The sequence below is a fragment of the Salvia splendens genome, chromosome 20 (assembly GCF_004379255.2).
Source record: "Salvia splendens isolate huo1 chromosome 20, SspV2, whole genome shotgun sequence".
In the NCBI taxonomy this organism is placed as follows: Eukaryota; Viridiplantae; Streptophyta; class Magnoliopsida; order Lamiales; family Lamiaceae; genus Salvia; species Salvia splendens.
This window is the reverse complement of record NC_056051.1, coordinates 17,505,694-17,517,892: the sequence shown is the minus strand read 5'-3', so window position 1 is coordinate 17,517,892 and position 12,199 is coordinate 17,505,694.

Sequence of the window (12,199 nt, the reverse complement as noted above, 5' to 3'; positions counted from 1 at the left end):
TGTCAAGCAGTCATTAACTCAGGCAGGATAGTGGACCCATGCAAGGTCGCCACGATCTCCACGACATCCACTACCTAATAAATGCTGCATACCACGATCTTGGTTAAAAATATAAATAGAACCTAGGTCAGATAGATAGGGGATCTTCTGTTAACTTCTAAAAAGCTCTCTAGAGATAAAACACCATATAGCGAATAGCAAGTTTGTAATTGTAAGCTGTAGAAAACAGATCAAGCAATACAATCTTGCTCTCCCTTCTTCCCGTGGACGTAGATTTACCTCAGTAAATCGAACCACGTAAATTCTCTGTGTCGTGATCTGCATTTTCATTCTCTACCAGCATTTTACAAAAATCAGAAATTCGCGGATTCATCAGGCGGCGAGGCAGGTTGGTGGGCGTGGCGGCGGCGAGGCAGGTTGCCGCCGATTGAGAGGGGGAAAAGAGGGTGAGGCGGAGAGGGGGCAGGGAGGGAGAGAGATGCTGGTGGTTTTGTATCATGTAGGGTTTGTAGGGATTATTATTTTATATAGGAGTAGATATTACTTAGGTTTAATTTGACTATTTATAGAATTTTAATATTGTAAAATTTTAAAATAATTTTTTATAATTAAGTAATTATATTTATATATTAATTTCCTTTTATTTATATAAAAGTTGGAATTATGCTAGAGAGGTTAATTTGTCTTCTATTTTGATTAAAACTAAATTTTATTCATTATTGCAATCTTTTTCCTCCGAATTACTTTACAAGCTAAACGACAACACAAATATGTAATCTTTTCAATTTTCATCCTACGTTTACTCGATTAAAATATTTAAAATATTTTAATTAGTCTTCAATTTAATATTTTAATTAGGCTCCAATTAATTAAATATACTACTAAGTTTATATAATAAATTATGGAATTTGATGAAATTGTAAATATTTTAAATGAATCTAAACTTATAGAGTTCATATATATTCTTAAGAATAAAGTACTGAACTGTGACTATTTGGTAATCAAAAATTTCTATCTTCGCTTCTCAAATAAGTTTTAAACTTCTATGATCTAATTTATTCATATGTCTAAATTACTTTCACTTATTATTTAGTTTGATTAAATGTTTTTAAAAATTGTTGATTAGTACTATAATTTATTGACATGAATTTATTGTAAGTTTTATTATGCTTAAAAAATTTAAAACAATAATACTTATAAAATAATAAATTATACGATACATTAAAAGATTGATAAAAGCATGATAAAAAATTACATAACTAAAATGTTTGTATTAAATATGATACTACTAACCAAGTTTAGGTATCAAAACTAATAGTACTAGGAATCATTTTTTTTATAAAGAATGTGTAATGATATTTTTAAAATGTTTACCATTTGTATTTGTTATAATTGAGTGGATTTTGATTTATTTTTACATAATGTTTTTTATGACTTTGAGTTATATTTCCTTTTTTATGCTTTTCAACTATTATGTTTATGAAAATGATCATGTATGGAATTTAATTTTGATGAAAGTCTATTATGTTTATGAAAATGATCATGTATGGAATTTAATTTTGATGAAAGTGAATTTAGAAGGAACATCTTTTTTAATACACCAACTATCCCAAATAAGTAAATTTGGTTTGTAACATTTCATAATATCTTTTAATGTCCATCAACTATAAGTTAATATCAATTCAACTACTTTTTGGCTATTTCCAATATATTCATGACCAAAGTACCCTTAAGGCAATTAAGGGCAATTCAATCTATTTATTCATCCACTTTTTTCTTTCTTATAATTTATTTGGGATTAAGTTTAATAGATCTTATACTATTATTACTAATAGTATAATAGTATTATACTATTATTACTAATAGTATAAGATCTATTAAGTTTAATAGATCACTTCATCAGTTACATTTATGTAAATATGTCTAAAGTACATTTCTATTTTTTTATATCTTTACATTGCTTCTTTGAATTCTTATTTTCTATATATTTACTATATTTTGAATTCATTATGTGAAACTCTTATGTCCCGTGCATAGCTCGGGTGTAAATACTAGTTTTCTTTTAATATTTGAACTTCGTATATTTATTTTATGTTATTTATTTCATTACTTTTGTTAATTCAAACCAACTCGTACAACCAGTGGCCTAGATAAGTTAGATATTTTATTACAATACTTTGGTTACAGCCATTCAGAGATGCGATACCCGTATTAGTTATGCTATAGTAGTGTGTGTTGTACACTTGCTATTATTTTGTTCTTAAAGAAATTTATTTTTTGCTGTATGTTGTCTTTAATTTACACCAACAACTAAAACTGAAATATATAACTACAAAATCTGAACTCTGGCAAAGTAAATGTATATAAATAATTCATTTGAGAAAAACGCAATAATTGTAGAAGCTTACAATAAAACCAAACACAACCTTTATAGTAATAAATTGTTGGAGTATATAAATAAATATTCTACTCTCGATATGACTAACTCTAGGTGAAGTTATTTTGTATACTTGTATTTATATTCCAGTAACTATTAGAACTATATTCAAGTAAAAAGTATAAATTTTTTATGCACGTCCAAATTTTACATTTAATTAATTGGATCATTCTATGTGCAAATAAATATAGTACAATCTAGTTAGTTTATTTGTGTAGACTATAACTTTCTACAGTTGATTTCGTGTCGATAATCTCTGAGAGGCATTCATCATATTTTATCTACTAATATATCATAGTAGTTGAAAAGTTCAAATGTAGTTATGATAAAATTGTAAAGCTTGACAATACAAATTGTTTAAAATTATTGGTTCACAAATGTTTATACTCCCCCTTCCCTTCTCAAGTGGTTGACTGTTTTCGATACATATTTGGGAAAAATAATAATAAATAGTTAAATTGGAGAGAAAATAAAGTAAGTAAGAGAATAATGTATACACGACTCTCTTCTATATTATTCTCTCTTACTTTACTTTCTCCACTTTAACTATCTATTATCATTTTTGCAAAATAAAAAATCAATAATTACATGATCCGGGATGGAGGGAGTAATATTTTAGAAATAATTTAATGCTGATGAGTGACCTTGCATTGCAGTGCCACTATTTTAAAAAATTGTATGGGGAGGGCATGCATACAAACACACACACAAGGTGTTCAACTGTTGATTGATCCATTGACTAGAGTTTAGAGCCATGGGTCACTAATATTTATGATATTTTGGACATAAAATACAAATGTTGATTATTGACAAAGCATTGCAGTGCCTCCCATTTAAAGAATCATAAAATTGTTTATTGATGAATTGGGAGGATTACATACGTACATAGAGGGACGAAGGCAGCATTTTATTATTGGGGTCCTAAATTACTGTTAATAACTGTGATGTATTTTCGATGTCGTGTTCGCCAAAAACTGTTGCGACCTAAGCCGTAGGAATTGCGAGAAAGATAACAAGTGAAAATTAATTATTTTTTTCATCTATCAATAACTACTAAATCTTACTCCTATAATATTGTTTCACTATTTTTTCTTATTATTTTTCATCATAGACAAATAGATTTTTTAAAAAATAAAAATGCAAATATTGCAGAAATAGTATAACAAAAGGAACTGATAATATTATTTTACTATTTGTACTAATTATTTTTCACCATATGCAATAGACGGATTTAAAAAAGTAAAAATGAACATATAGTAGGAATATATAAGTTATACTCCTTCCGTCCCATTTTAGGAGTCTCATTTGAGTCAGATACGTGTTTTAAGAAAGTGTTTGAGTGCATAATAAGGGCATCCACAATGGCTTTCGCCCAGCCATAGCTCAACCATAAACTCCTTCTGCCACATCATCAGCACTAAAAATCCTCCTACTATATCATCAGGACAAACAAATAGCTCAGCAATAGCCTAGCCACATCACTCCTAATTATATAAAACAAATAATTGACAATCACACAAAATATGGAATTAAATTTACGATACAGATACGGAAAAATTCAATAATATTATTTAAATTAAAAAAAGTACATTAAAAAAATTACATTATTTAAAAAAAAAAACTGACCTCCGCCTCACTCCTCACCCCCGTCGCCTCTGCCAGAACCCCCCGTGCCCCCCCGGTCTTCAAATCGTCACGCATGCTCACGAGCAATGCGCGAAGAATTTGAGATCCTCTGTCGACTGGCCAAGGGGGATGCCGACTGGACCTCCTGCGACCCCCCGACTCCCTCCACCTCCCATTGCGCCCGCCTTTGACCAACCGGGCGAGTTCGGCTAGCGAATGATGGAGGGAACGGGAGCTCCTGCCACTGGGAACCGCCGCTGCTGCCGCTGTAATCACCGGTATAGTTCAGTCGTTGCTTCTTCGGCCGGCCAGCGTCGACACCTGCCCGGAACTTCTCGGAGTCGTTCAACACTTCATAGAAGTTCCAGTAGGTGAACTCCTTATACAAACCGGGCTGGGGGGAATGCTTTCTCCGCTATCCTCCTGCAGTCATCCTCTGTTTGGCCACTGCTCTGCATACGGAGGGCGTTGGCGTAAAAGCCCGCAAATCGGGAGACCGCAACCCTGATTCGGTCCCACCCCTTCCGGCACTCCTCCCCGTTGCGCGGCCTCCCCTCCGGGCAAAATGCCTTGTAGGTTGCTGCTATTTTGGCCCACATGTTGACGATCCTCTGATTGTTCGAAGTGAGGGGATCATCGCAAATACTCACCCACTCCTGGGACAGCGCGACGTTCTCCGCATCCGTCCACTTCCTCCGTACCGAGCATTCGTCCTCAACCGGCTGCAACGACTCGCCGACCCTCTTGCCCTTCTTCTTTGGGGGCCCCGACCCCGCCCTACTCCCCCCATTTGAACGGGAGTTTCCGGAACACCGAGAAGATCAAACCCCAACTCCTCAAAGGAGAAAGTTTCATATTGCGTGAACTGCGCCTCCGCTGGGGTCGATGTGTGCAAAGAAGTAGTCGAAAAATCAAAACTGGGGCGATAGACGTTTCCCCCCCCTCCCGGCGTCCCCTGCGTCGCCGGTACCCCCCACGGCGTCTCCTGCGTAATCGGTCCGCCTCCCGGCATCATCTGCATCCCGGGTGCCCACCCCGGCATACCCCCCCGGCATACTCCCTCCCGCCATACTCCCCCCGACTGCCTTCCCGGGCATCATCTGCTGCCATGGTTATATGTTGTAGTACACGGGCATCGGACCCCATCCACCTCCCATGGGTACCGGGGGAGTTTGAGACCCCCTCGTTATTGGAGTACCTTCGTTGTTGTTCTCCATTTTACGTTGTTGATCTTGTACAGAAGTTAAGATAGAGAGAGTACTCGTTAAAACAAGTGGTGCGAATGAAAATGACGTGCAAAGCGCGTATATATAGGGTTTCAAAAATAAGAAAAATATCGCTAGCCGATTGATCGCCGGTCCGGAGCCTGCAATGGCGGCGAGCGAACCGGCGAGTGCTGGATATCGGCTAGCTGGTCCACTCGCCGCCGTTGTGGATGCTCTAAGTAAACCTTGTAGTGGACATTGTGACCCACTTTTAGTTGAGCGTGTAATAAATATATGTTGTAGTGGATGTTGGGATCCACTTTTAACACTTTTTTACTTACTTTGTAAGCATTTTCTATTAGTTTATCTCAACTGGGACTTCTAAAGTGGGACGCCCGAAATTGATCAACCGGGATTCCTAAAGCGGGACGGAGGGAGTAACAAAAAAAACTTGATTGCAGCTAGGTTCGAACACTGGCCTTCTATACAAAACACGAAGAGAATTAAAATGTATGTAAAAGATACAAAAGCAAGTAAAAGAAGATAATAAGATTAACGATATTAGGTATGCTCTAAATAAAACAAGTAAATCCAAACCCACCAAATAAATTAATTTCCTCCTAGTAGCCTGCAGCACCAAAGCCTCAATTCCTTCAATATACCATGAAATATTTTGGATTTAATATCTCCTCTTTTAGGGAGAACTACTCGAGTTTTCCCCTTTCCCTTTTTCATTGGTGATTTTTGCTCGAGTTGCTAATTAATTTACTAGTGTTTGAGCATCTAAACAAACAATAAATGTTGGGCTTAATTTTCTAGATGAAGATTTAGTAACCTATTTATAAGGGTTGGGCCAAGGTGTGTGATTGACTTTTCAGCTTACAACTATTCCTAGTCAAATAGTTTCACACACAATTTATAACTCTTATTGTCTGTTTTGGTCGAATGGAGTTGTCACAATTTGTCAAAGGCATGAATTGGGAATGAGTAGAGGTGGACTTTTGTGTGAATAAATTAATAGTTAAACACGATGTATAAATATAGCATTGTCAATTAGTAGTACAAGCCAATAACACAAAAGATTAAACATACTAATTTGATAGTGAATTAAATACATGAATATAGACATATAGTAATTCAAATTCATGTCTAGTGTAGGAGTGCTCAAGCTTAAGTCATGATACTAGCTAATATGGAAAAGATAATAAATTAGGGCTGTTTTATTTGGTGAAAAATTGTCATGTTTGAAATAGTTGATAATTTTTTCGAATCAAAATGATTTTTCCTCATTTTCTTTCTATTTGTGAATGGTCCCATGGATGTGACAGTATTAAAGAATTGTTGTCATTTTTAATGTGATAAATTTTCTCTCTTTTCTATGGAGTATGATAAACTTATAACAAAAAAGAACGTCGCCTTACGATTATTTTCAATAAGGTTGACTTTATCTATGTATGTGTATTAATTGGTAGGGTCAATTTGCTTTTTCTAATAGTGTTCTTCATTTGGATTAATACGATATAAACATGGGGTTGGATCCCCTGCTGTGGAGGGGATGCTGCCCCTCACATTCCATTTTTTTATTTAAATTTTTTTTATTATATTTTATTAATATAAAATTAGAATGTGAGGGGCAGCATCCCTGACGTGATTCCTCCACAGCAAGGGATCCAACCCCTATAAACATGCACCTTTTGCATTTGCATTAATAGGATAGTCAATACTACCTCTCCTCCATCCAGGGGCGGAGGGAGGGTGGGGTCAGGGGGCCCATGGTCCCCCCACTAATTCTTAAAAAACTTAGGGGTATTTTAGTAATTTTACAATAATTATAATTTATAATAAATATACTATTAGAGATATGTTTCAGCAAAATATATATGAATCGTGCCTCTTCATTTAGCGTATTCATTCTGCCGTTCCAATCCAAGTCTGAATTTAGCGTATTCATTCTATCGTTCCAAGTCTGAAATCTGGTAAACTAGAACTAGGTATATTCAAAACTCAAATATAATTCAATTAATTTTTCTACATAGGTTGTTTTTTTGTTTGGCTGCAATAATAATTCAAAGGGGGAGAAAGAAGATAACTTATGTAATTCAATGGCTACGGTGGTTCTGTAGTTGGAATTTTATAACTCCAATTCTTTATTTGATGTGTGTGTTAATAGTTTTGCATACAGAAAATATCAAATATTTTGAACTTAATCAGTGTTGACTATTTTTGTAGGTATATGGATCGTTATTTCAAGAAACTTTCTTCCGTTGATTCTTCATCAGTTGAACCTTCACTTCTTCAACCTCAAGAATTATCGAATGAAGATAAAAGTAAGGTTGATTTAGAGAATCTTCCAAGTGATCCAGGAGAACGACCTGATATAATGAGTTATCCACCAAATTTAATAGAACAAGTTCGCAGAGCTTACTTACTTAAAGGTCCGTGTCAACCACGTAATCATGATTTTCGTTCTACAGTAGATGGAAATCGAAAACGTAAATTTGTCTCACATTGGTTTGATGAATATTTGATATTTCTAAGTTTTGTAGCAAATATGAACTGGATGTGCTTGACATGGAAGATGAGTTTGTAGCTCGAAAAAAAGGAAGACGTAGAGCTGAGAAAATGAAGAATCTCCACTATTATTGAGTTGAGCTCTTTTGTTCTGTTATTGACTTGCAAGCTCAAGAGTTGAATCAACGTTTTGATGAAGTCAACACAGACTTAGTTTTATGCATGTCATGTTTTGATCCTAGAGATTTATTTTCTGCATTTGATTTGGAGAAGCTGCTTCGTCTTGCACGGTATTATCCTTCTGAATTTTCTGAAGTTGCTTTGTCCGAGCTTAAAAGTCAACTTGAGAACTTTATTTTCGATGTGCGCATAGATGAAAAGTTTTCACAAATATCAGGAATCAATGGTCTTGCTCAAAAGATGGTTTCTACAAGGAAACATGAAGTTTTTCCAATGGTTTATTCATTAGTTAAGTTGTCATTGATCTTACCAGTTGCCACTGCATCAGTAGAAAGAGCCTTTTCAGCAATGAAGATCATCAAGACTTCTCTACGTAATAGCATGGGAGACCAACTATTGAATGATTGCTTAGTTCCTTACATCGAAAAGGATGTGTTTGTTAAAGTTACCAATGAAACTATTATACAGCAGTTTCAGAAGATGAAGAATAGAAGACAAATGTTATGATGTGATTGCATTTGACTTTTACATTTTGAACCTTATAATTTAATTTATGTAATTTTTTTTGAAGTTTAATTTTGGACCCCCATTATGAAATCTCTGGCTCCGCCACTGCCTCCATCCAACAAAAAATTGTCTTAGTTATAATGATATAAATTTAATACAAAATTAATAAATAAGAGATAAAAAAATGATTAAAGTGATGTTACATCCAATGCATTATTAAAAAAAATACTATAAATAAAATTAGACTAATGTGCTCCAAAATAGAAAATTAATAAATTTTCACTGATATGGATAATATTAAAACTTCGTAATAAATTTACGAAAATAAGGTAGAGCTACTTAGTATAAAACTATTTACAATTATAAACATCAGTGAGACGCACATATCTTTTGCTAGTTATATTAAAAAAACACATGCCATAATTATAAAAACAAAAACTGTATTTAGGATTTCTTTTACTGACTCACTATAAACTCGTGACCTCAAACAAATCGATCACAATGATACACTTAAGAATATTAATATAGCCTAAAATTGTTGTCCTAGTTTAAAGGGTTAAACTTAAAAATTTCCAGTCTAATAAAATTTTAACCTGATAAGCTACAACCCCATAAACTGACTAGAAATGTTAAAGATTGGCACGATGGGTTGATCATAGATGCAACTATTGCCTATTATTCCGTGTTGTTTTAAAAACTGACGCAACACTTTAATGATATATAATTTTAATTTGCCTATTATTTCGTGTTGTTTAAAAAACTGATGCAACACTTTAATGATATAAATTTTAATAAAAACAAACACCTGTATACTAAAAGCATATTGATACGGTATTATTATTATTATTATTATTATTATTATTATTATTATTATTATTAGTATTATTATTACTATTATTATTATTATTATTATTATTATTATTATTATTATTATTATTATTATTATATCTCTATTATTTAGTCTACTAATGATTTACCATATCTTCTATTTGGATTAATACTGATTTACCATATCTTTATATTTTCTTGTTCCTTAAGTTCTCTTTAGCATTATAAATAGGACCTATTGTTATTCTATTCAATTGATGAAATCAAAATTATTTGTCTTTTATTTTTATTTAGTTTTTCGTCTAAAATTTCTGAATGTCGACAGAACACAGTTTCTCTGCGACTTTCTTTATCTTTTTCACTTGATAAGGATTTTTGCAGTTGATACAATCGGCAATTCTAGACGGAAAACTAAATAAAAATAAAATTAAAAAAAATAACTATGATTTTGATTGAAGATAGGAGAATAAAAATCGATCCTATAGCGCCTAGCGCACCGCCTAGCCTAGCGTCGGCGCTAGGCGGTCTATTGCAACCGCCAGCAATTTTCGCGAAAAAAAACCCGCCTAGTGCTCGGCGGTTCCGTGGCGCTAGGCGCTATTGCAGCGTCCGGATCGCCTAGCGGGAATATTTAATTTTATTTTTCCGAAACACTATATATACGCGACTTGCACGTCATTTTCATTCGCACCACTTGTATTAACGAGTACTCTCTCTATCTAAATTTCTGTACAAGATCAACAACGGTAAATGGATCTCAACAACGAGCCTACTTTCGAGAGTAGCGGGTCTCAAACTCCCCCGATCCCCGTGGGAGGTGGATGGAGTTAGATGCCCCATACTACAACATGTACCCGTGGCAGGAGATGATGCCCGGGATGCCAGCGGGGGGGAGTCCGCTGGGGGCGTTTCCGGCGATGTCGGGGTGGGCACCCAGTGTCCAGATGATGCCGGGGTGGGCACCCGGGATGCAGATGATGCCCGGGGGGGTACCGGCGATGCAAGGGACGCCGGCGACACAGGGGACGCCGGGGGACGTCTATCGCCCCAGTTTTGATTTTTTGACTGGTTCGTCGCACACATCGACGCCAACGGAGGTGCAGCCTCCGCCCTAGTTTGACACTTTCTCCTTCGATGACTTGGGGTTAGATCTTTTCGATGCTCCCGTTCAACTGGGGGGCGCAGGGCGGGGTTGGGGCGCCCCAAAGAAGAAAGGCAAGGGGAAAAGGGTCGGCGAGTCCTCGCAGCCGGGTGAGGACGACAGCTCGGTACGGAGGAGGTGGACGGACGCGGAGAACGTCGCGCTGTCCAAGGCGTGGGTGAGCGTTTGCGACGATCCTCTCGTTTCGAACAACCAGAGGATCGTCAACTTGTGGGGCAAGATTGCAGCAGCCTACCAGAGGTTTTGCCCAAAGGGGAGGCCACGCACCGGGTAGGATTGCCGGAAGGGGTGGGACCGAATCAGGGCTGCGGTCTTCCGATTTTCAGGCTTGTACACCAACGCCCTCCGCATGATGAGCAGTGACCAAACGGAGGACGACTGCAGGAGGATAGCGGAGAAAGTCTTTCCCCTGAAGGGGGTGTACAAGGACTTCACCTACTGGAACTGCTATTTTGTGCTGAACGACTCCGAGAAGTTCCGAGTAGGTGACGACTCTGGCTGGCCTAAGAAGCAACGGCTGAACTATTCCGGTGATTTCAGCGGCAGTAGCGGTGGTTCCCACGACCTCCCTGAGACGGCCCAGGAGGTCCCGACCCCTCGTTCGTTTGCTCGCCGTACTCGCCCGGTTGGGCACAGGCGGGCTCAACGGGAGGCGAGGGGGGTCGCCGAGGGTTCACAGGAGGTCCAGTCGGCATCCCCCCTTGGTCAATCCACAGCGGATCTCAAATTCTTCGCGCGTCAACAAACTCGCGCTCAGATGGTCAAGACGATGGCCGAATGGCGGACGGCGGTGGACCCCGTGGAGAAGAGTTTGCTCCAGACATTGCTCATGAGCATGCAGGCCTATTTGGATGCGGCCACGAGGGAGACCGACGGGAGTCGAGGAGGCGGGAGCGGATCCCAAATTCAACTATCACACACCATTTATTACACACTACAACAACTTTCTTAAAACCCGTGCCCAGGAGAATTGGGACTCCTATTGCTGGACGGAGGGTGTAGATATTGCTTGTCAGGGATATTTTCGTCATTTTAATATATTTTAAACTAATCAGACTTGGAATATGCGATTTGTTTTGTGAATTAGACGACGATCTCTGTCTCTCCAACCGACCCATCTTTCTTTCCCACTCCTCCATTACTCAATTTTTTCGCGTTTTACTCTTACAATACAAGCAGGGCATTTTGTTTTGGTTGGAGAAGAAGCGATTACGATCTCCGCTCCATAGAAAACCAATAGAAATTGAATTTCTCAGATTTCATTTGGAATTGGAATTAAAATTGGAATTGCAATTGAATTTCTCTCTGCCCCACTCCTCCTCACGCAGATTGTCCTTCTTCACAAATCTGCTCATATACTCTATCCATTGCTTCTGCAGAATTAAATCTAAACCTGCAATGAATCACAGATTAATTGCAGATTAAATCTCAATTAGTCATTACCCACATTTACACGCTCATTTATGCAATCCGCAACAGCCATGAGTGAGGCAGCGCTGCTTGCGCGGTGGCTTGACCGAGGCGAGAGCAGCTGCAGGAAGCTCCCAGCGAGGTCCCGGAGCAGCAAAACTGCTCGGTTGACCGGGGAAGGTAATAGCGCTGAACGACGGCGTCACGGCGGCGGTTAGGGGCTGGTCTCGATGCAGCACAGGAGCAGCGGCGCTGTCCGAGGACAGATAAGTCGCCCAAGGTGTGTAATCGACGACGGCGCCGCAAAATAGATGGCTAGGAGGCCGCTGATAT